The 21,057-nt window shown below is 38.9% G+C and overlaps 1 protein-coding gene and 1 long non-coding RNA gene across 2 annotated transcripts in view; one reads left to right on the top strand and one right to left on the bottom strand.

Moving 5' to 3' along the window:
• LOC123983455 (zinc transporter ZIP11) overlaps positions 1-21,057 on the top strand; it is a 75,710-nt gene that overhangs the window by 24,246 nt on the left and 30,407 nt on the right. The gene's annotated exons all lie outside the window — the stretch shown is intronic.
• LOC123983146 lies at positions 20,348-21,051 on the bottom strand. The gene is made up of 2 exons (XR_006828138.1): positions 20,626-21,051; positions 20,348-20,537 (listed from the first exon to the last, which is right to left on the bottom strand). It is a non-coding gene; the product is annotated as an uncharacterized LOC123983146 (long non-coding RNA).

Below are 21,057 nucleotides of genomic sequence, written 5' to 3'. Positions count from 1 at the left end.
ATCCCTTTCTCACTCTGCCCTTATGAGACAGTTCTTTGTCTCTCAGCTTTAACTGCAGACAGCAAGCCCTTATGAATGAGTATGACTTTATATTTTTAGATGTTTAGTTTAGCTTAAGAACATGGACAAAAATTACACTCCTGTATGCAAAGCTCCCAGTTTCGACATCTCATTATGGGCTGCAGCTATTTTGATTGTTCGTTGATCTGCTAATTATTTTCTTGATTAATTTATCAATCATTAAGTCCATAAAATCTCCCAAAATTGTGCAGTGATATAAAACAGAGAAAAGCAGCACATCTACACAATTGAGAATCCAATAACAAGTACATTTTGGGCATTGTTGCTAATTAATTACTTTAATTGATTAGTTGATCAGCAACTGAATAAATAATTTATCAGACAGAACAAGACAGTTCCCTGCCTACACCGCACTTTCTAACGATTAATCATATTAACACCTGTTAATTCCCTGCATGACAAGAAAACTTTTAGGAGCACTATAAAACATCCGAGAGATGGTAGAGAACAAATTAATTACACTAACAATATCTCAATTTCTCTTTTCACTTTTGTCCTACATATAATTTAGAATGTGAAGTCCATATATTATAATTTGGTATATAATTGTTAATTCCCCTGCAGTGCATAATTTTCAAAGAACTATATTTGAGTATATTTCTTTCAACCCACTGATGACACCCTTAATAAGGACCCTTAATATTCTATTATTATTATACCACTTGTTACTGGGCCACCAATTTAATAATATACATTTCCTTGCAGGCAGATTTGTTCAAGATTCTAGTTTTAATTTAGGTCTGATGTTCCTTTATGAATCTGGGGGAGGAAAATGGAAATTTTTAGTAAGGTGTAATGTAATCCCTCTTGACACAAGACTAAAACGAGACATTGTATAACTTCCTGTGTTGTGCAAGTTCACACTTCACAAGAGCTCGCTCAAAGTTCACTTCACACAGATTAAAGTGAAGTAGTTCACGTCCATTTCTACAGTGTTCTTTTTGAAATGTCTGCGAGTTTAACTTAGGTGGGTGAACTTTGCGGCTGTTGGCTCGCGGTCTTACCCTTTTCTTACTGATTTCTTCTAATTGTCATTCTAGAATTTTTGTCTGGCATCGACGTCCAGACTTGTTTTTTCAGACCCGGTAGTTGTGTCTGAATCACCAGTTGCTCTCGCCATGCTGATGTGGCATTGTTACACATCTGTGATCCAAAACACCGGCCCTCCCGGCTGCAGGAAAACACAGTGCTCACGTAAATTTTTTTGCAAGCAATATACTTTCATTTCACCAAAAACATGGTCATGCTCTTTTACCACGTTCATGCAAAACAGAAAAAATAAATAAATAAATAAAAAACACTGAAAACTTTAGTGCTCATTGGAGAGAACTGGAACTCAATTTAGGTTAGTTGTAATATGTAGTCTATAAATGTGTTTCAGCTAGTAAATTATATATAATAATTATATAATTATAATAGATTAAAATATATAACTTTTATTCTAACCATCTGTCTATCCTCTGTCCGTCGTCCAAGCGATATGGTCAGCATCTTATTTAACTATTTAAATATCGTAGCTATTTATAATTATACAAAAAAAAATCTAAAATAATAACAGTTATATGTATTTATGTTAATGACAAGCACATATTTTTTTGCTGTTCTGGGTACCCTTGAAGTTGTACAGTGACAGCTCTCTTGCCTCTGGTTAACACTGAGCACAGTTAAGTGCTTCATTAGCTTCCACGTATCTGCAGTCTTGACAGTTATTTTTCTGTCACGAATATTGCACCCAACACCGTCGCTGTCAGTTCAGCACACAATTTATGCAAAACTGTTTACTTCCAGACAGCCACGGGAGATTAAGGCACAGTGACGCTTGGACGGGATTGTTTTCCTTCGCCCGTAGCAAGCAGCTACGTCGCTGAAGATGTACTATTCAAGTTTCAAAATTTAGCACCCAGTGCATGTTATTGCATGGTAAAGTAGTTGGCGGTATCGATGTGACTCAACACCTCGGTAAGCCAGTTTGCATGCTTTTGAGACTACTCCATATGCCACTGCAGGCACAGAGGTTCCCTGTGGTAGACAGTGTTTCTCTCAGGCCTCACACACACACACACGCCCACAAAGATGCTCTGAGAGGAAGCTCTTGGCACTGCTTTGATGGTAAGGTTTTAACAGATCAAAGCTGTCCTCAAGGCCTCCTCGCTCAAGGAATATTTGCCCCATGTCCTTCTCTGGAACTTGTTATCTTTGATCAGACAAAATGGCCAGCAGGTCGCTGAGTGGCTCAGTCAAGACACCAGGGAGACTTACTGAGGGCTTAATGCACGGGCGATAGACGCCACTTGTGAGCGGGGATTTACAAGGTAGCATGATCGTCCTGATAAGCTCTCAGACACTCGCACATGTCATGTGCTAAGGTAGGAATGCACACATGGCCTCACACACAGGAGCTTGATTATATTCATTCTCACGGGCTTTTCTCTGTGTGTGAATTGTGATTAGGGACGCACGTAACTTTATTACTCCATATAATATAACAATTTATTAGGGCTGTCCCAGACTAAGGATTTACATAGTCGAATCAGAATTGTCAAGTCCTGCCAATAGTCGACAGATAGTCGAATCATGTGTGTTTTTGCGTGCCCACAACAGCATGCATGCAAAACTCTGCACAAGACCGTCGCGGTTCCTTGCAGGTCTATTTCAAGTAGCGGCTGTTTAAAAACGATAAAATATTCTTTGTGTGGTTCATCAACGGTGATAAATTATCCGAAAGTCCCGCGAGGTGTGGACGACTCTGCACAACACTGGTGAAGCTGGGGCTCCGTCTCTTCAGCAAGTGTTCCTCCTGCCACTACACGCATAGCTACGCCTACACATGCGCAATGACGACCCAGAGTTAGGGTTACAATTTTGGATTTATTCACACACTTTAAAAACATTTATTGAAAGTTTTTTTTTCTTTTTACATGTTTATTTACAGCATTAAACGTTGGAATGTATATTGTAATAGGCTGTATAACTTAACTTATTGTCATAAAGCTGGTAGTTCTACTGGTAGCTGGTAGACGTTGAGCACCCCCATATCGCCAAAATGGCGTGATCCTTGTTTCGCTGCGAAGCTTCGACTGTGAGATTGACAGTCGAATCAGGCTCCGCCCAACGAAGCATCAAATCTCCTACTATTTGGTGTCAGCCCTACAATTTATCCAAAATAAATATGAGAAACTTGTCTCATTAATATTTCAATATTTTATTCAGCCTCCATCCTGAGAAAGAGTCTAATTCCCTAGTCACTGCTGTGTTATGGTATTATTAATACTAACAATAGACCCTATTTCAGATGCTGGATCAGAAAAATACTGGACCTAAAAATTCCAAAGGATTGACACAGATACAGTACATTTAAACACAGTATGTTAACCCTTTCCCTGAAGTGGAATATTTGTATTTTTACTTAAGCTTTTGGCTAGATTTATTTCATCACTAGTAAGTAACATGCAGTAAGACAATCACAAATGTATTTGTGGATCAGTGTGGGGCAAGGAAAACACCTGGAATGAGTTGCAGACTGTAACAACAACGTTAAGCCATTTTCTTATAGGTGGCTGCAGTAAACAGAAAATATAAAGTGGCTGAACGTTAGATGATGTTGGGTGTAATGTTACATTACCATAACAGGAGTGGGGCAAAAATTTATTTTAACAAGGGGAAAAACAAATTAGAAACTCAATTTTAAGTGACTACTACTAACAGAAACTCTCTTCTCATGTTGATAATACTAATATACCGTGCTGGTGTGGGGACAAAATGTGAACAGGATATGCGGTGCGGTCTTGCTGCAGTCTTCACAAAGCACTCAGGGGTAATTTCGTTTCAAGTGCTCCTGCACAAGAGTTGTACCGCTGTGATAAGCAGTGAGATAAGCATCAGAGAAAATCCACCTTTCGATGTTTTGAAATCCAAATTGAATGGCTATAGCTTTATAATGCCTCACACGACCACCTGTGTAATCGTACAACATCTTGAGTTGTCTGATGACGTGAGCTGTCACGCCGTAAACTATAGAATCTTTCCCATCTCATTGAAGTAGTGATACCTTTTTGGGGGCTGTTTACAGTGCTATGACAAAAAGGCAGGCCTATAAAGCATTTGATCTGCTGCTCCACTCATAACTCCCTGGACTAAAGCCGATATGAGCCTTTAAAAATCATGAGAAAAAACAATTTAAGCAATAGGCCACTAAGGAAAGCAGTATGGTAAAACTGTGGGGAAAATAAAATGAAAAGGATGAACAGACAAACAGAATTTGACTGGCTTGCGAAATATCCTCCTTTTTATCCTTCTACTTTGTCTTTCTTCCTTTAACAAAGTGGACCACTTCATCCATGACAGTAATTTCCCTAAAGACATGAAAAGAGTTTTGTATCTATTTATTGATTTATGAATTGATCTACTATACCTTCAGGTTTTTGGAAATTGCTCCCAAGGATGAACCAGGCCTGTGGAGTTCCAGTGTCTTTTTTCTTTTGATTTTTCCAGTGAGGCACAGAGTTTGAAGACATCCTCAGGTACACAGGTCCAATTGACTCGAATGATGTCAATTAGCCTATCACAAGCTTCTAAAGCTATGACATAATTATCTGGAATTTCCCAAGCTGTTTAAAGGCAATGTCAGCTAAGTGTAAGTAAAGTTCTGCCCCACTGGAAGTGTGATACAGTGAATAATCTACCTCTAAACAATTGTTGGAAAAACGACAAAGCAGATGTAACTAACAGACTTGCCAAAGGTATAATTTGTTTACATGAAGTCCGTGGAGTGGTTAAAAATTAATTTTAATGACTTCAACCTAAGTGTGTGTAAAGTTCTGACTTCAGCTGTATGCTGTGGCCTGTTTATCATGCAGATAGATAAAATGAGGTTCAAAGGCAGAGAGAAAAGAAAACAGAGATTTGGGACAGACTATGAGCAACGATAGCTGTCAGCATTTGTAGAAGTCACTCAATAAAGAACGTAAAAAGGGCAAACATCATCACGTGCTGATGATTATGTCTGAAAAGCCTCTTGTGACCTGGAAACATCAGCTGTCGGTTCAGAAGTTACTGCTTCAGTTGCGCCTACTTATTTTCTAGTGCAATAAAAGCTTGTTGTCTTTATTGTTGCTGCCTTGTATAATTTATTTCACATTATCAAACACTTAAGGCAGAACAGGCCTTTCGAGATCTAACAAATCAGCAACGAGAATAATTAATGCAACGATGTAAAAAGCAAACAAGAGTAATAACTGGAGAAACCTGTTGTTTGTAGAGATATTTGCATATATATCACACACACACACATTGGTCTTCTCTAAAGGCTATAATATGTGACTGTAGATGTATGTTACTATTTGTTACGTTTATAATCAGGATATTTAGTTGACTCAGTGCTCAATTCAGTTAGCTCTCACATTAATGAAGTCTAATACTTTTGTTAAACGTGTTCAGTTGTAATTGACGGGGACAATATGATCTGTTGATGAAGACAGGGGAAGAAATGAAGAGAGGGGGCTCTGACAGAATGGGATCAACTTAGAAAAGAATTATCTGGCAGAGTTGAGCTCTGTCAGCTCTTCCCCAGGCAAAATAAACATCCATTTTACTTCATTTTACAGGGAGTGACAATTACACTAAAGCAGTCATGATAATTAACGGAATGCCAAGTATATTAATATGATATATAATAATAATATCAACGATCTCCTACCTAGCTGTGTTTTCCAGGCACTATTTAGGCAGTCTTTCTTTCAATATGAACCACCATGACCCCAAAATACCATTTTGCACATATGACTGCATTTTTGTACGTGTTTATTTATACCAGCACTGGTGAAATTTTCCTCCTGAATGCAGCAAAAACAAAATGACCTGTGTTTATTCCTAATGGAGATTCTTCTCAGGCTCTTACTTTGTATGCAAATGCTTCTCTCTATTATCATTGTGCTGGCTGGATCCCTGTGAAAGCAATGACTTCCATTAGTGGACAGGATTTGTATGCGTAACAACTTAAATGTATCTACGTGTGATGTGTTAGTATGAATAAGAAAGAGCAGAAATTGGGATTTTGGATGAGTAAAACTGCATTATTGTGGAATATGGAGCTGCTATACTGTGTTCCTCAAACCTCATGACAATGAGACGTCTCTTTCCCAAGTGAGTATGAAGTATTGTAAGTGTGGTCAAGGATGTTTTTCTAGGTGTACCTTTAAATCAAATGGCATAAAACCTGCAGTCATGCGTCAGGACTGTCTAATAGGCAGGTGTAACAATAGAAATAAATAAAAAGAAGAGAGAATTTTTTTTTCTGCCTAAATCCATTGCTGCATGTCATAGTTAGAGAAGTGTCAGGCTGAAACGCATAAGAAGGCTTTCACATGTGGAGTCTGACAAACCTCTCTCTGATTGGCGATAGTTCCACTCCTCCAATCCTTTGAGTCTCTATAGTCTTTACATGATATAAGAATCTGTAAAAAAAAGAAAGACAATTATTTTCCCATTGCTGAAAGATGTTATTTCAGCAGCAGTGAATGGCAGCTTGTATTTTGCCAGCACGCAGCTATTTTCTGTTATCACTTGTATTGAATCCCCCTACCTTTCACATTTTTAATATCTGTGAGCTGATGCTGGTCTTAGCGTAAAATCTGCCCAGACATGGAGATTCTGAACAGTCTATTTATTTCTTAGAATAGTGTTACTGTTGCCGAGAGGATGTGTAATAGAGACGTGGCCTGTGTTTTGGAGTCATGCATAAACATGCCATTCTCTTTTATTGTTATCTAGTCATTTGGGTGTCAGAGAGTATTTGTTTTGTCATTATCCACCACTGATGTGTTTCTGTTTGTTCAAATATCAGTGGCAAGTTGCTTTCTATTACAAGAAGAGGGCAACATCTGTTGTGTGACAGTTTGGGTTGGTGGTTCTTTTCAACATGTACATATCAACACTTGTGTCCAGAAGACCCCGCTAATTCTCGCAAGAAGAACACTATTGATGTGGTACAGCGTGTGGAAAGCAAACAGAACAGCCCTTTCATCTAACAACCGGACACTGCTGTCACATGGAGATGTTGTCTAATTTATAATAAATACATTTGGGTTTATCAAAATATATTTGTTTACAAATTTGGTGGACTCTCGGGGTGACAGTACCAGTAAGGCATTTTTTAACCCATAACCTGGAGATTCCCATAACTTTTAAAAACTTTCCTCCCAATAACAAATGACAGAATCAGTTGTTTCAGCAAATGCCCCATAATATCATGTCTACTAAGGGACAAAGACCTCTGGCGGCTGTAGTAATTATGACAGGATAAAGGGGGCATAAAGATGAAGTCAGGTGATGATATTATAGAAAACAAAACATTAGACTTCAACATGGGAGACTGCTGTTCGTTTCCCATTTCCAACAAAAAACAATAACCACAATTGTTTCTTAACCTGTGCCACGTGTAAATCACAAAAAATCATGGCCACAAAGTACTCTATCCTCTATCTCTCTCATTTTAAACAAGACCACGATGTTTCCCTGGATCTAACCAAGTTGTTTTTGGGCCCAAACTTAACCAAAGCTTGTTACATCAAAACAGTCAGTTTTTTTTTTTGACAGAGGTCATACTGCCTATAGGCGAAACTCTTCTATGTGTCATTCTAAAGGGTAATTTAGAGCAGCAAATGAAGTGTTAAGACAAGACAGGGATTTAATTGTTAACTGAAAACGGTGTACAGACAAGAAAATCTCTAAACCTACATTTTATTATTTTGTTTTGAGATTCAAGGATTCGAGGCTTATCTGTCAGTGGCATTTTTCTGTGCTTTACACAAATACATTACAATAATACAGTATAATTACAATATAGATAAATAGAAAATAACTAGCTATTCAATCAGCACAGCCATTGATAAGCATTTTATAAAACTATAATCTCCCTGTGTCCTCCTCCTAGCTCCTCTGTAGCTCAGTTGTTATTTTTCTCTGGGGCCTTTTTCATCCCTCACAGACTTGCACCACTGTGTGTTTTTATCTATATGTTTCCACATGGAATTTTTTAATTGGAAAGACATCTCATCTAGCTTGTGCATTTCTGCATACAAAAAAACAAACAAGACTTCATTAAACAGATTAGTGTTCCATACATTTCTATATGGTGACAATCCCAGTATTTAACCTCCAGTGCATGTACACTGAGAATGGACTTTTTATTGAACCAGGACTCATCTTGTTTCCAGTATGTAAACTTTGGAAATACACAATATTTGCATAGCCATAGATTCTGGTCAAGAATTTAACTAGGTAATTTAAACATTTTGTGGGCAAGAAATATTAGACACAAATTAATAATCATAAACATCCCACCTAAAATCCTGTCTTAATAGTTAGGGGTTAGGACCAGATGGTGAAGAGGGATTTAAAAAGAAGATTTTAGGTAGCTTCTTGAAGATTAGGAAATTATCAGAGATGGGGATAGTAGCCAAAAACTGTACTCAAGTAAAAGTACTGTTACTTTGCAAAAAAGGTTGGTGGTAAACGTGGTCATAAAAATACTCACTTTTATTTATTTGTGATGAAATGTCATCATCTCCTGATTAGATAACCTGCCACATATACACCAGGACCCGTATTTATCAAGCTGCTCAGAATTACTCATAAGAACACTGCTAAGAACTGACTTAAGAGTAAAAAAATTCTTCGCTCAAAGCTGTGCTTAAAAGTTAGTTATCAAGCATCATAGTCCTAATTTGAGTGAAGTGTAGGACTAAATCTTAAGCGTCAGTCTTAGTGCTACACGACACTTTGCTGTGCCGCAAATGTTGCCAAGGACCAATCACTGAATAGATGTCCTTTTTTAAGAATATTCTCAGATAAATTCACATTGAATGGTGAAATTCCTAAGAGGAGTTTATATTCAACACACATTTAACAATAAAGAATTTTTAAGATAATACATTATCATATAGGCCTACACATTAATAAATGAAAGATTTATCTTTATATGAGCGCCAATGCGCCTAGTGCTCCTGTATTGCCGGCTATTTGCATGAACTGTTTGCTTCTGTCGGATTACCGGGGTGTTGTTGGGAAGTTGATGAAACGCGTGACAGTGTGTGGAGCTGTAAGTGCTAAAATTGTTTCCATGACCATTCAGCTTATTGATGGTTGTGACGGGCCACAATCATCAGCATTGCTGCGTTTGCCCTGTGACAAATAAACGAAGTGTCATCACCACCTTCAATTTAACTGAAAACGCATTACTGAGTAAATTCAGTGGTGAGATGACCTCCCTCACCAACTCGCTGACAAAGTTTATGCCTGCGCTGTCCGACCCCGTCTTATTAACTGCGCGTCGTCAGAATTCTTCCTCTCCTCTCCGCATGTCTCTGTCTCCACAGTGCCATCACATGCCCCTACTGGCAACTCCCAACTACTTGAGAGACATCTCGAGCTGTCTTAAATAACTGGGAGAGTAAAAGTGATTCTTAGCTTTGAGAAATTTGATAACTTGCTTTTATTCTTAAGTTTAAAAGTAGGAGTAAATTTCATGAATTCTCAGCACTTAAGACTAAAATGGCACTTTGATAAGCTTGATAAATACCGGCCCGGGACAATATTCTCGAGTGTGATTCTATTATAGTCTGTTAAGTATAACAGTAAGTAAAGATTGTTTAAAAATATACATTATTTTCTTGTTGTCTCCTTTGATAATTTATGATTTGGAAAACAAATCATTTTAGGAGATAATGCTTTGAAGTTTTATAATTTATTGCCTATTAAATACAGGTTTATTCACTTCCTTACTTTTACCCAAGGGAAGATCAGCTGTGGAAATCCACATGAAATAAAAGCAGTTTGTCTTTTTGTGTGTGTTCACTGTTAGCTAGAAAATTTACATTATGGCAGAAAACAGGAGTAGTTTTAAAGCATAATCTACTGTGTGTAGTTATTTATTATTATACATATTAGCTTCACACAACAGACACTGCTCTCTGCCAGCTAAGTGTCATCATGGTGCTCTGATGTACTGACTTCACAACCAGGGCCAGCTGCCCTGTGCACTAAATCTTTATCGGTAAATATTAGCTGGTATTATTGAAAGCCATACTACCATGATGTAGCCTGAGACAACAGAGTCATGTGGATACGTGACTACGGTTGGATAACAAAGCAGTAGCACACTTGGGACCAGCTGACCACCTGCCTCTTAACAGATCATCTTGTGATGAGACAAATGTTCAAGGTGGGGTCCACCAATACCGTGTAGGTTCCAAACTGCCTTTACGCGCACAAGGTATTCACAGGAAATGATGCACAATGTAATTTATTAGATTATGGTTGCTCATGGCAACATGGGAAAAGGCTAATTGCCGTAACTGACTTCTTCATTAAATCAAGGTGGGTTTGTGGTTTGTTTGGCTGCGCTGTAAACAGATACACCAGTTGCTCCCCTGGTTTATTTCTGATTATTTATATTCAAGCGCGCTTGCTTTAAATGATTGTCAGGTATATTTTACATAAAAATGCAAAGAAAAAAAAAAAAGCAGCTGATATAAGTGATACAAGAAAATAATTTCATCTGTATACTACACAGTACTGATCATTTAAGGAGGATTTATTATGCTTTTAGGCTTTTCCCCTCTCCTTTTATTGAGTTATAAACCTTTTTTGTGTTTTTTGTAATAGGTTTGCAAATTGAAAAAGCCCAAAGTCCAGCCCAAAGGGAGTTCCCATCTCCCACAAAAAACTCTGCTCTGAACTGCCTGAAAACAGCTTGTTTGTATTCCAGCCTTTACTTCTGCTTTCTTGTGACGTCATAATCCTCGCTATAGCGGCTAGTCCGACACGCCCTCAAAAACACAGGTGGAAAAATGCACTGAGCTGCAGCACACAGTGACAAGATATCCGCCTGCTGCCTCCCATCTCCCTTCCAGACACTAGCTACCCTCCAGGCAGTCAATGGACATAAAGTTGTAACTGTGATGTAGAGACAGAGCTCAGTTAAAACTTGATGGATGAAAGATATGTGTTACAGATTAATAACTCACCACTCTGAAACTCTTGCTCCAGTCCATGTTGCCAAGCTAGTAAGCGGAACAAATACAGCTGAACCGAAGCCGTGTTTACAGGCTTTTCAGGACCAGCCCTACTCTGCTTCTGATTGGCTATTAGTCCTTAACTAGGTACTGAGCATGTGCAACTCCCAACAAAATCTTGTAGAAGTAAGATGCATCACTCCATAGCTAAAACAAAGCGTTCAACACACAGGCTGAAAAGAGGAGCTGCAGCGATGTGCAGTATGACAAAAAATATGGTTATTTTAAAATGAAACCAGGTAAACCTGTTCTGGTACAACCCCTAAATAAAATGATGAACCTGAAAATGAGCATAATATGACCACTTTAAGTGAGAGAGAAAGCCATAGGACAGACATCACTCTGCGAAAACATAAACGCAGTGTTTCCCATTAATTAACGAGACCATGGCGGCCCGCCATAGTTTCAAAATGAACCGGAAAATATTTTTACATCTCATAATATACTATTACAGACCTCTAACGTTGTGTTTTATGGGCGCTGCTCCGCACTACTGTAAGCTCGCACGTTCAGACACTTTGGCCTCCGACTCGAGACAACCACTTTTCTTTTGAGGTAACTACGGTAACGTTAACGGCCTGTTTCTGTCACTCGTTTGTGAGAAGGCGATTAAGCTAGCCACGCCTACATATGGAGTGCACATGTATTAAAGCCTTCATGGTAAATCCAGTGCGAGCTGACAGGCAGGTTAGCAGGTTATCGACTTTATCCTGTCAGTTTCCCTCTTTACAAAGACAAGTATTGCAGTATGAGAGGCCTACCTGAAGAGAGGCTGTGAAGTCTTCATGTTACGCCGTACGAGAACCACTTACAACATTAATTATCAAGTTCGGGCTCTAGTTGGACTATTAAATTTAGCGCGAGGATACACGCAACGCACGATTTTCAAAATAAGGTGTCTGTATAGAGGGCAGGGCCGTTAAATAAGATTTATTTAACGGCCCTGATAGAGGGTATGTGCATGATGTCACAGAAAGCAGTTACAGTCACTGAGTGGCAGAAAGACAAGCGGCAGTGTTAGCTTGAATCAGCTAAAACACAAACAACACATCTAAAATGGGAAAGCGCTGGACCGCTGGTTCTTTGGTAAGCACGACTGCCTTTAATTTGAGCAAATAATCACTTTATTTACTCCCAGTTTGTTAAACACAGCCATGGTAGCAGATGTTTTGCCACTCAGTCCGGAAGGGGAAGTGACATCAGTGCATACCCTAATTGGATTATATTCACAGAAAGTATTAAAAAAGTATTATAAAAAGACAGTATAAAACATATTACATGTGTCCAATAAAAGTTAAAAAAACAACAATAGAATGTTAGGGAAATTACTTATTCTATCTTCTGTTCTTTGATTTAGGGTTTTTGGGAAAACATTTGTTGACTTTTGTTGCTGTTTCATCGCCATTTATGGCTATACATTGTTTACAAGCGTACCAAGTTTTTCATAGATTGCTTCTTAATTTTGCACCAAATTAATGCATTTAACTTTAAAATGTACAAAACTTTCTTAAGGGGGGGCATGCCCCCGGACCCCACGGTGAGAGGGTTCAAGGCCCACCCACCATAGTCTCTTAAAATCTTGTGGGAAACACTGTGAACGGCAACAATGGTGAACAAACTAAACTTTCTACAATGAGTGGGAAATATGTAGGACCTCCAGAAACACACAGGACTTAATACTGACCAGGGTGTGTTTTTAAGTAAAAAAACCTGAGTGGGTTGGGTATTTGTTTGCATATGTCAACACACTCTCATTAAACTCATTAGTTATTCCAGCCGGCATTACAGTTAATTGCCCATGTCAATCTTATTCCTTGTGTGTGTTTGGTTAATTTAATTTGTGTGTGTTTGCTAAAAGGCTGTGCTTCCTTTGATTTCATCATTACGTGTTTTCTCAAGCTTTTCCTTCGAATCACTCTCCATCTTTCTCATTGCAACAAGTAGAAATGCTGTAAGTGGCAGATCAAAGAAATGTAATTGCTTCACAACAGAGCATTTTAACAGTGTCTCAAACTTCAATCTGTGCTTTTCATGTCTATGTTTTTCATCTGAGCCTTTTTGTCTTGACTTTTACCTGTCAAATGTTCATCATCATGTCCGGTGAGTATAGAAGAAGCACAATGTGTCACCCTTTGCCATCAAGCAGCTGAGTCTCACCTTGAAAACCTCTTTCCCCATTGTTTTTGATGAGAACTCTCTACAAGACAATTTGGCAACAGTATTCATGACAATCACCGTGTCTCATTTCACCAGTCCAGTTTGCAGTGCTTAAGTAATCAACCTTCAGTATTAGCACATCTGCCAGCTCTGTCTGGGTGTTAACAGCTTAATAGATCCTACAGCTTCTTGGTTTGGAAGGTTAATGAAGCCTATTGCTTTTCTTCCACTCGATATCTGTACTCTTGTGGCAACATCCAGTACTTACAGTTTGGAATACTAAAAATGCTTTATATCTTTAGAAGGTCCAGTCCCTGGTATACCAACGCAATGTAATACTCAAATCTCCACTACTGGAGTCGCGGTGGGGTGGGGATGCATTCGACACAGTTTGTAACTTTTCAAAATTCAACATCATGAATGCCTTCAAGACAAGACTGTTCAGAGTGACTTTTCGCCCAGCTTTTGAGTGTGGATATTTGTAACAGCTGCAAACATTTTGACCATTAGACGTAGTTGGACATTTAATGCAAACTACTTTGTTTCAAGAAGACCCCAGAATTTATTCTACTGTTTACCTTCATCGTGTCATCAATACCTAAAAGAACATGCCCCCAAAAACACATCCCCTCGCTGCTATGCTGTTTTTGGCCTGAAGCCCTGGTTAAGAACCTGTAGTCTGACACATGAAACTGGCATGAGATATAATGTGTGGGGGAATAAATAAATCAATAAAGGAACCGTAGTGAAAGGCAGTTTTAGTTAAGAGAATGAAGGTTTTCTACTGTAGATCACTAAATATTTTGGGTTCAGTTGGGATGGACATCATAGGAGATTCCAAAAGAAAAGGGATATGAACGATTAACATCATCCACAAAAAAAGCTTTTAATGATCCCCTAATGTTTTAAAACATAAAAATACTATGCTTTCATAATAATTGGTGTTGAATTAAAAAATATTCAAATGACATTATTACCTTATCCCTTACTGAAAAGGCCAGAACTTATTTATGTGTAAAAAATAAAAAAAATTGTTGCTGAAAACAAGATGTCTCAGTGTAGGTGCACTGGAGGTTTCAGGTTGCATATTGGACCGTGATTGGCTTTCAAACTAGTTTCATGTTCACGTGTCAAAGGTGCCCTGTGGACTTCTCTTGTAACGTAAAGCAAAGTTTCTCTCTGCATTCACTGTTACTAACCCAGACGCAGTGTTTATCCTTCAGGTCTAACAAAAGTGTTGCATTTGCATTTCCTTCCTCATAAAACATTTGTTGGCGTGCATGTTTACTAGCTTGCAGTCCTCTTTTTTACCGCCTTTGTTGGTGCACTAATATTATTCTTTACATGGTAAGAATTAATGACGCCACCCGTTCAGTAGATCAGTGGAATAATGAGAAAACATCAGCCGGAATGTGTACGTGTGTGTCCTTATGCACGTGCAAGAGACCTAACACGTGAGAGCTGATCAACTCCACAGGGAACCTTTAAACTCAGATTTAAGGGGAGCACAGAGAAACTTTACCCCTTCTACAGATGAATATCGAAACAGTCTCCTAATGTCGTACTTGGCACATGTTTCACTGCACAGTGAAGCTCAAGCATCCAAGTGATGTAACAATAAGCAAAACATATTTTTGAAAGGAGAGGGACTTTAAGTATCTTTAAAGGAAAAGTTTTCCTTTTGGGATATACAGAGAGTTAAGTGAGAGGATTGATACTAGTGTTGTGCCTGTATGCTAAATATGAAAGTAGAGCCAGCAGCAAGTTAGCTTAGCTTAGCACAAAGACTGGAAGCAGGGGGAAACAGCTAGCCTGGTAATGCGTAAAACGTAGTAAAATGCAACAGTAATTTTACAGTTTGTCTTCATGCTAAGCTAAGCGTGAAAGTGGTGGGGATTTTCTCATCTAACTACACGCAAACAGGCATATTTCCCTAAATCTAAAACTATTCAATATAGTATAATATCTAAGAAGGATACGCCACTGAAGATCTGTATCATATATACGCTGAGTGAAGGCTTGGAAAGTGGAGTAGCTTTTCACCTTTAGTCAGCTTGACAGCAGATACAATTGATTTCAGTGTTTGGTGGAGAATCTCTTTAATTTTGTGACATGTCTTTCATCTTGTCTGCGGGCCAGTTGCTTTACAGGATGTCAGCTTGACATAATAATCATCATCATCATCATTACCATACCTACTCAGATGTCAACAGGATCCACACCTTATTACACACAAGAAGATGTGTGCTTCTTTTTTTAAGCGTGTGCGTGTTGTGTTGTTAATGTCAAAACAATGCTTAAGTCTCCACCAGTCTAATAACTCATTAATTAAGAGCTGGGTGCCAGACCGTGAGACATCATTTTTATCTGGCAGGATGTCAGCCCACATGCACACACACGGTATATATACACACAGTTTCATGTTACGTCGGTTAAGGGGGCATTTTTGGTGATCAAAAATTACATCTTTACTATGTCAGAAAAGTTGCTTCAGTGTTTGTGTGTTGAGCGGGTTGGCCGTTAATCGGAAGGTCGGCGGTTCAATCCCTGGCTCCCCCTGGTGGCGTGTCGAAGTGTCCTTGGGCAAGATACTGAACCCCGATTGAACCCCAATTTGCCCCTGTATGTATGAAAGTGTGAATGTTAGTTTCCGTTCGAGCACTTAGGCTCAGTGTATGACTGGTGTAAATGCGCTTTGAGTGGTCGAAAAGACTAGAAATGCGCTATACAAGTACAAGAGCATTTACATGTAATCTCATATGCCACATCAATGCACTGCACTATTTTGATAGATAAATATGTGTGCAGATGCATTGTATGTGCATGATTACTTGTGTTTTCCCCCTTGCAGTCTTCATTGAGTAATGTACAGGCTACACAGTGCAAGGACAATTCTGAGAACATTTCTAAATAGTTAGATGATAATTTGCCATTAGATTAGATTAGTTACTTCATTTTTATGTTAGAGTGAACAACAATACAGTTTGCTAATTCCATGTAGGTGTTCTTCACACAGATCAGTCACTGTAATTCAAGTTCAAGTTAAAGTACTAAAAATAGCCCCGAAAGTAGAAGTACAAAAAAATGCAGAAATTATAATTTGCTTCTACAGTTGCAAATAGAGCAACATGAGGACTATGAGTGTGTGCGCATTTGCAGGTGCACAGTGGCATTTAGATGCCAGCGCTGATTTAAATAGCCTTTGGGGATAACACCTCCAGCATGCTTCAGACAAATCTGTTTTTATCAGCTGTTGGGGAGTGTTTAACAGGAAAATCATTGCATTATTAATATGTTAGCACTGCAATGTGCTAATTTACCAAGGTATTTGCAGGGATACATTACACATCCATTTTCAAGATCCCACGCTGACCTTTTCTGTTTTCACTAAGGAAAGATAGACAGAAGAAATCAGTGATATGCTCTCATAAGGTTATGTTCAACTACCATTATGTATACTTCTTCGAAAGTGGTTTTTTTAACAGTTTCTTGTTGGTGTGCCGTTGTTTTAAATCAACCAATTGAAAGATTCCTGAAAAATTTCAAAGTGATGAGCATGAAAACAAGCTTCACCGTTTTGGAAAAAATTTGAATATTCCACACTAAAGCATTGTGTTTGAACAAGTAATATGGTTTCTCACTGATGATGTGTCACCACAAAGAAACTTTAAAACATTTCTACACCGATACGAAACAGCAAGATGCCTGATTTACTGTTTGTGAATAAATAAACCTGGTGCCTGTGTGCATGTAAACATCTTTCACTCTTTGATGCTTTCGCTTTTTAATTTGTGCCGTCTGTGTAACCTCAGACCCACAGTGAAACAATTTAATGTTAAAAAGTTAGCAAGCGGTACATAAACTCAATTATACTTTTTAGCTTCCAGTTGCCATCTTAGAAAGTTGCACGGTGCAGTCAAACATTAACACGGTGGACATATTTAATATTATCGACTACCTGTGCTGCCCTAAAAAGGCAGAGAGCAGTAACTAAAGAGTGAAGCTGAGAAAAGCATTTAAAGGTTTTAGGCTGATCCAGCACAGAAAACGCAAATAGAACGGCTGTAGTGCTTCAATTTATGCCTTTTTAAGATGATTATTTGGTGTAAAAAATCACTGGCATTGACCACACACAATACCTAAATGTAATGTTTCATCATGCCAGTTTGCCAAGCCAAGTTGTAGCCCACAAATTAACTCATTGGCCCACTCTCCAGCTTTTGTCTTGCTTTAGCTGTGTAGTTTTCAATGACAGGTTCAAGAGAGCATTTTTACCAAGCTAGAGTTCCTGTGTTGTGGTTTGCTTTTCAGCTTGGTTTGAATTCTATGGCGTGGTATATTCTAATATTGTCAAACAGGGTTTTAGTTTTATATATCTCTAAATTCTTACTTGTTTATCTGCCAGGTGTGCCTTTTTAAGTTCAATAATCAATGACCAAATCTTAGAAACATCAATGACTTAGAACTTTGGAAGACTGATGTCATATGCGTGTGAACACCAGCACATGGTCTGACTTGGTGTTTGCTGGGTCTGGCCACTTTCTAAGCGATCCTCTGATCTATCAAGGGAGACAAACAGAGTCATTCAGGCGTTTGGCTGCAGTGCAGAGTCATTTATCCTCCTTGCCTGGTCACTTACTGCTCTGTCTTTGTCTTAATGATAGTTTAAGCTGTCCTGAGAGGGCTCACTTTTCAATTTTAAGCTTTATTGAACTACTTATGCTGTCAGGAGGTTAGCATTTTTAGAGTGAAGCTACATCGGGTTATACATACTGAACACAGATATGTTTTAGAGTTGAATTTGTTTCCTGAAACACTCTGCATTTAACATTATGTGTACTCCTGCCAGTATCGTTTAGTATTTGCATATTAATGTGGTAACTGCTACCCAAGGTATAATGGGATATTATGGAAAAAGGCCTGCTGTCTCATTGCAGTCCTTCCTTGATTATTTCTAAATGTCAGATGTTCAGTCAGAGCAGAAAGGGGCATTGAACTGGCCAACACCATTGACTAAAATGCCCATCAGTGAAGAGGAGATTGCAGAGTGACCGGTAATTTGCTAGGAGAAACAAAACAGTGTCATACATTTATGTGGATGCAAATGACTTCATTAAAAAGGCGAATGAAAGAGGGGAATGCATTATCGCTCTCAACTTTTAACACATGGTTAATACAGGGTGCATTTATTTTTGTAGCTTTGTGAATGAAAAGCTGGATTTTTGTGGTGATTACAGTGTCTAGGGCTCCACTAATAACAGTCCTGGTGACCTCTCGGTCAGCTGAAAGGTGTGAATTTGGATTGGAGGCGCTTTCTTTAGACACTTCCATTCAGATACAGTACAAAAGTTGGTTTGAAAAGGGTAAACACACACTGAGCTGTCGCCAGTTAAAAGAAATGAAAGTACTGTAGAACTTGTACTAACTAACCAGAGCTGCAGTTTATGATAGTCAGATTGCTACATCCAGGTTTCAAAGTGTTTCGTGATGCTAATTCTTTTTGGAATTCATGTAGAACTTTGTAAGCTTGGACAATGAGAAACCTGGCAACGTGAGGTTACAGATCCTCTGTGGCTGTGTCGGAGATCCTCTGCTGAAAACAGGTGATTACATTGAATATACCACTTGGTAAATTATCCATCATTAGATGTAGTTAGTTCCTCTGCAGCTGTTTTACAGTGTTCGTTTGTTAGTCCGCACCTGCAAAGCACCTCCACCGCTTTTCAAACATAGCATCATTATAGGGAAGCCAGATTACACATCTACTTTGACTTTATGATCGTAACTGATAGAATGGATGAGTGTGGGAACTAATCTTGCTTGCTTCCATTCATCCTATGTTATTAAACTAAATGGGTCTGGTATGATGCCAGTACAAATTATCTTTTGATCCTTTAGCAGACCATTTGAAACTAAATTCCTCTTGAAGCCACTGAATATTACTGCCTGCCTTGTCATTGTCCTGTATGTGAATGCTGATGAATTGAAATTTTGTTTCATGGGTACATGGACGTCAGAAGAAGATAGAATTTGTTATTCAATTTTGCGCATAATCATGCAATTAATCGCGATTAAAAATTTTAATCGTTGGCCAGCACTAATATACACACAGGCAAATGTTTCATTCTGTAACTTTTGCTTGTGACCGGCACTGCGTCAAATATCCATTTTCTGCTGGTCACACTAAACGTTACACACATGCTGCACTGGATGGTGTTTCACACACAGCGGCACAGACGGTAACTGTTATTGTCACAGCCACACACACATACGTGAATATTTTAAAAGCACAGACCAGGTAAAGACACAGTGAACACAGCTGTTATTCAGTACCACGGTCAAACAAAACCAAAAAAAACAACGGAAACTCATAAGTAAAATCACAGGTAAAAAAAAATCTAAAGGCCAGTTGTCCTTATAAACTGCTGACAAATGAAGTCAACAGTGCAGACAGTTACAGTGAGACAGGTGTATGTGTGTGTGTGTGTGTCTGAAGGGAAAAACATGGTGAGCAGATTACTGTAGTTTCTGAGTAAACACTAAAATAAGGTGGAGAATTAAAATGGTGAGATTAGAAATAGGGTTATGCATTCCTTGAAAAACAAAATACAGATATAATCCCCATCACTACATTTACAGTCATTCCGTGGGAAACATTGGGAGTCAGTCTGCAGTTTATTTTCAGTTAGATTTTATTCGACCTGGAGCTCTTTTTACTTTAAGATGTGTCCAAGTGAGAGAAGGTCCTGCAACCTGCTGCAGTTTGGAGAACATTAAAGTTATTTAATAGTCACTGTAATTTGTTTTATAATAATGGGGAATGCTGTCAATAATAGTTTTTAGAAAGAAAATCGGAATCAGCAGGGCAGACCTTTTAAAAAAAAAAAAAAAAGGAATTGGCTAGGAACAATGCAATCGGTGCATCTCTGCAGAATATTGTTGAAGTTGTTCTCTGTGCACCCACTGCAGGATTGGTGATTTCCTCCTGTATGTCAGGAATATGCTAGAACCTAGATGCAGACCAGGTGACAAAGCAGTTGTTTGAACAGTTTATTGACGAAGGTAGAGTGGGTGTAAACTCAGGCTGGGTGAGGTCACAGGGAGTTTCCTTCTAAGCAGTAGGGGAGTGAGGACTGAGGCTGGCGTGGCTGGCTGGAAGGGTTGGATCCATGAGCGGCTCCGGGGGTTAGGAACTGGTAGGCAGGCTGAGCAGGTAGAACGGACAATCTGGAGACAAGGAGACAGGAATTAGTTAATGCAAACAGGTTACTTTGACAAAAACAGGCACGGAGCTCGACGTTAAGGCTTAACCTACGGCACACGACTTAACAATCCGGCAAGGGACGGATGTCTGGCCACTCCTTAAGAAGAGGTGGGGATGGCTGATCAGGAACAGGTGTGTGATTGCCAGCAGGTGCAGCTTGTGCCAACCCAGGAAGCCAGACGCACCTAGGACTCAATAACTGAGAGGAGGGGAGAGAGAAAAACGGACCAAACAAAAAACACACTAAGCACGCCTCACTCACCCAAAGGGAAAAAACAAATCAAAACACACTCAGTCTCAAACTCAGGTGTCAGATGCAGGAGTCATGACACTGTATAACATCTCATCGTAGTTTGAAATCTGGACAATGATGGTCAGCAAAACATGGAGATAACAGAGTTTTCTCCATGTCAAGGGATGCAGACGTGGGTGTACAGCGTGAACAAGAGGGAGCTGAGCACACAGCCCAGGAAGGGGGGGGGG

This window comes from Micropterus dolomieu, linkage group LG14 (genome assembly GCF_021292245.1).
Source record: "Micropterus dolomieu isolate WLL.071019.BEF.003 ecotype Adirondacks linkage group LG14, ASM2129224v1, whole genome shotgun sequence".
Classification (NCBI taxonomy): domain Eukaryota; kingdom Metazoa; phylum Chordata; class Actinopteri; order Centrarchiformes; family Centrarchidae; genus Micropterus; species Micropterus dolomieu.
This window is presented reverse-complemented; position numbering and strand designations above follow the sequence as displayed.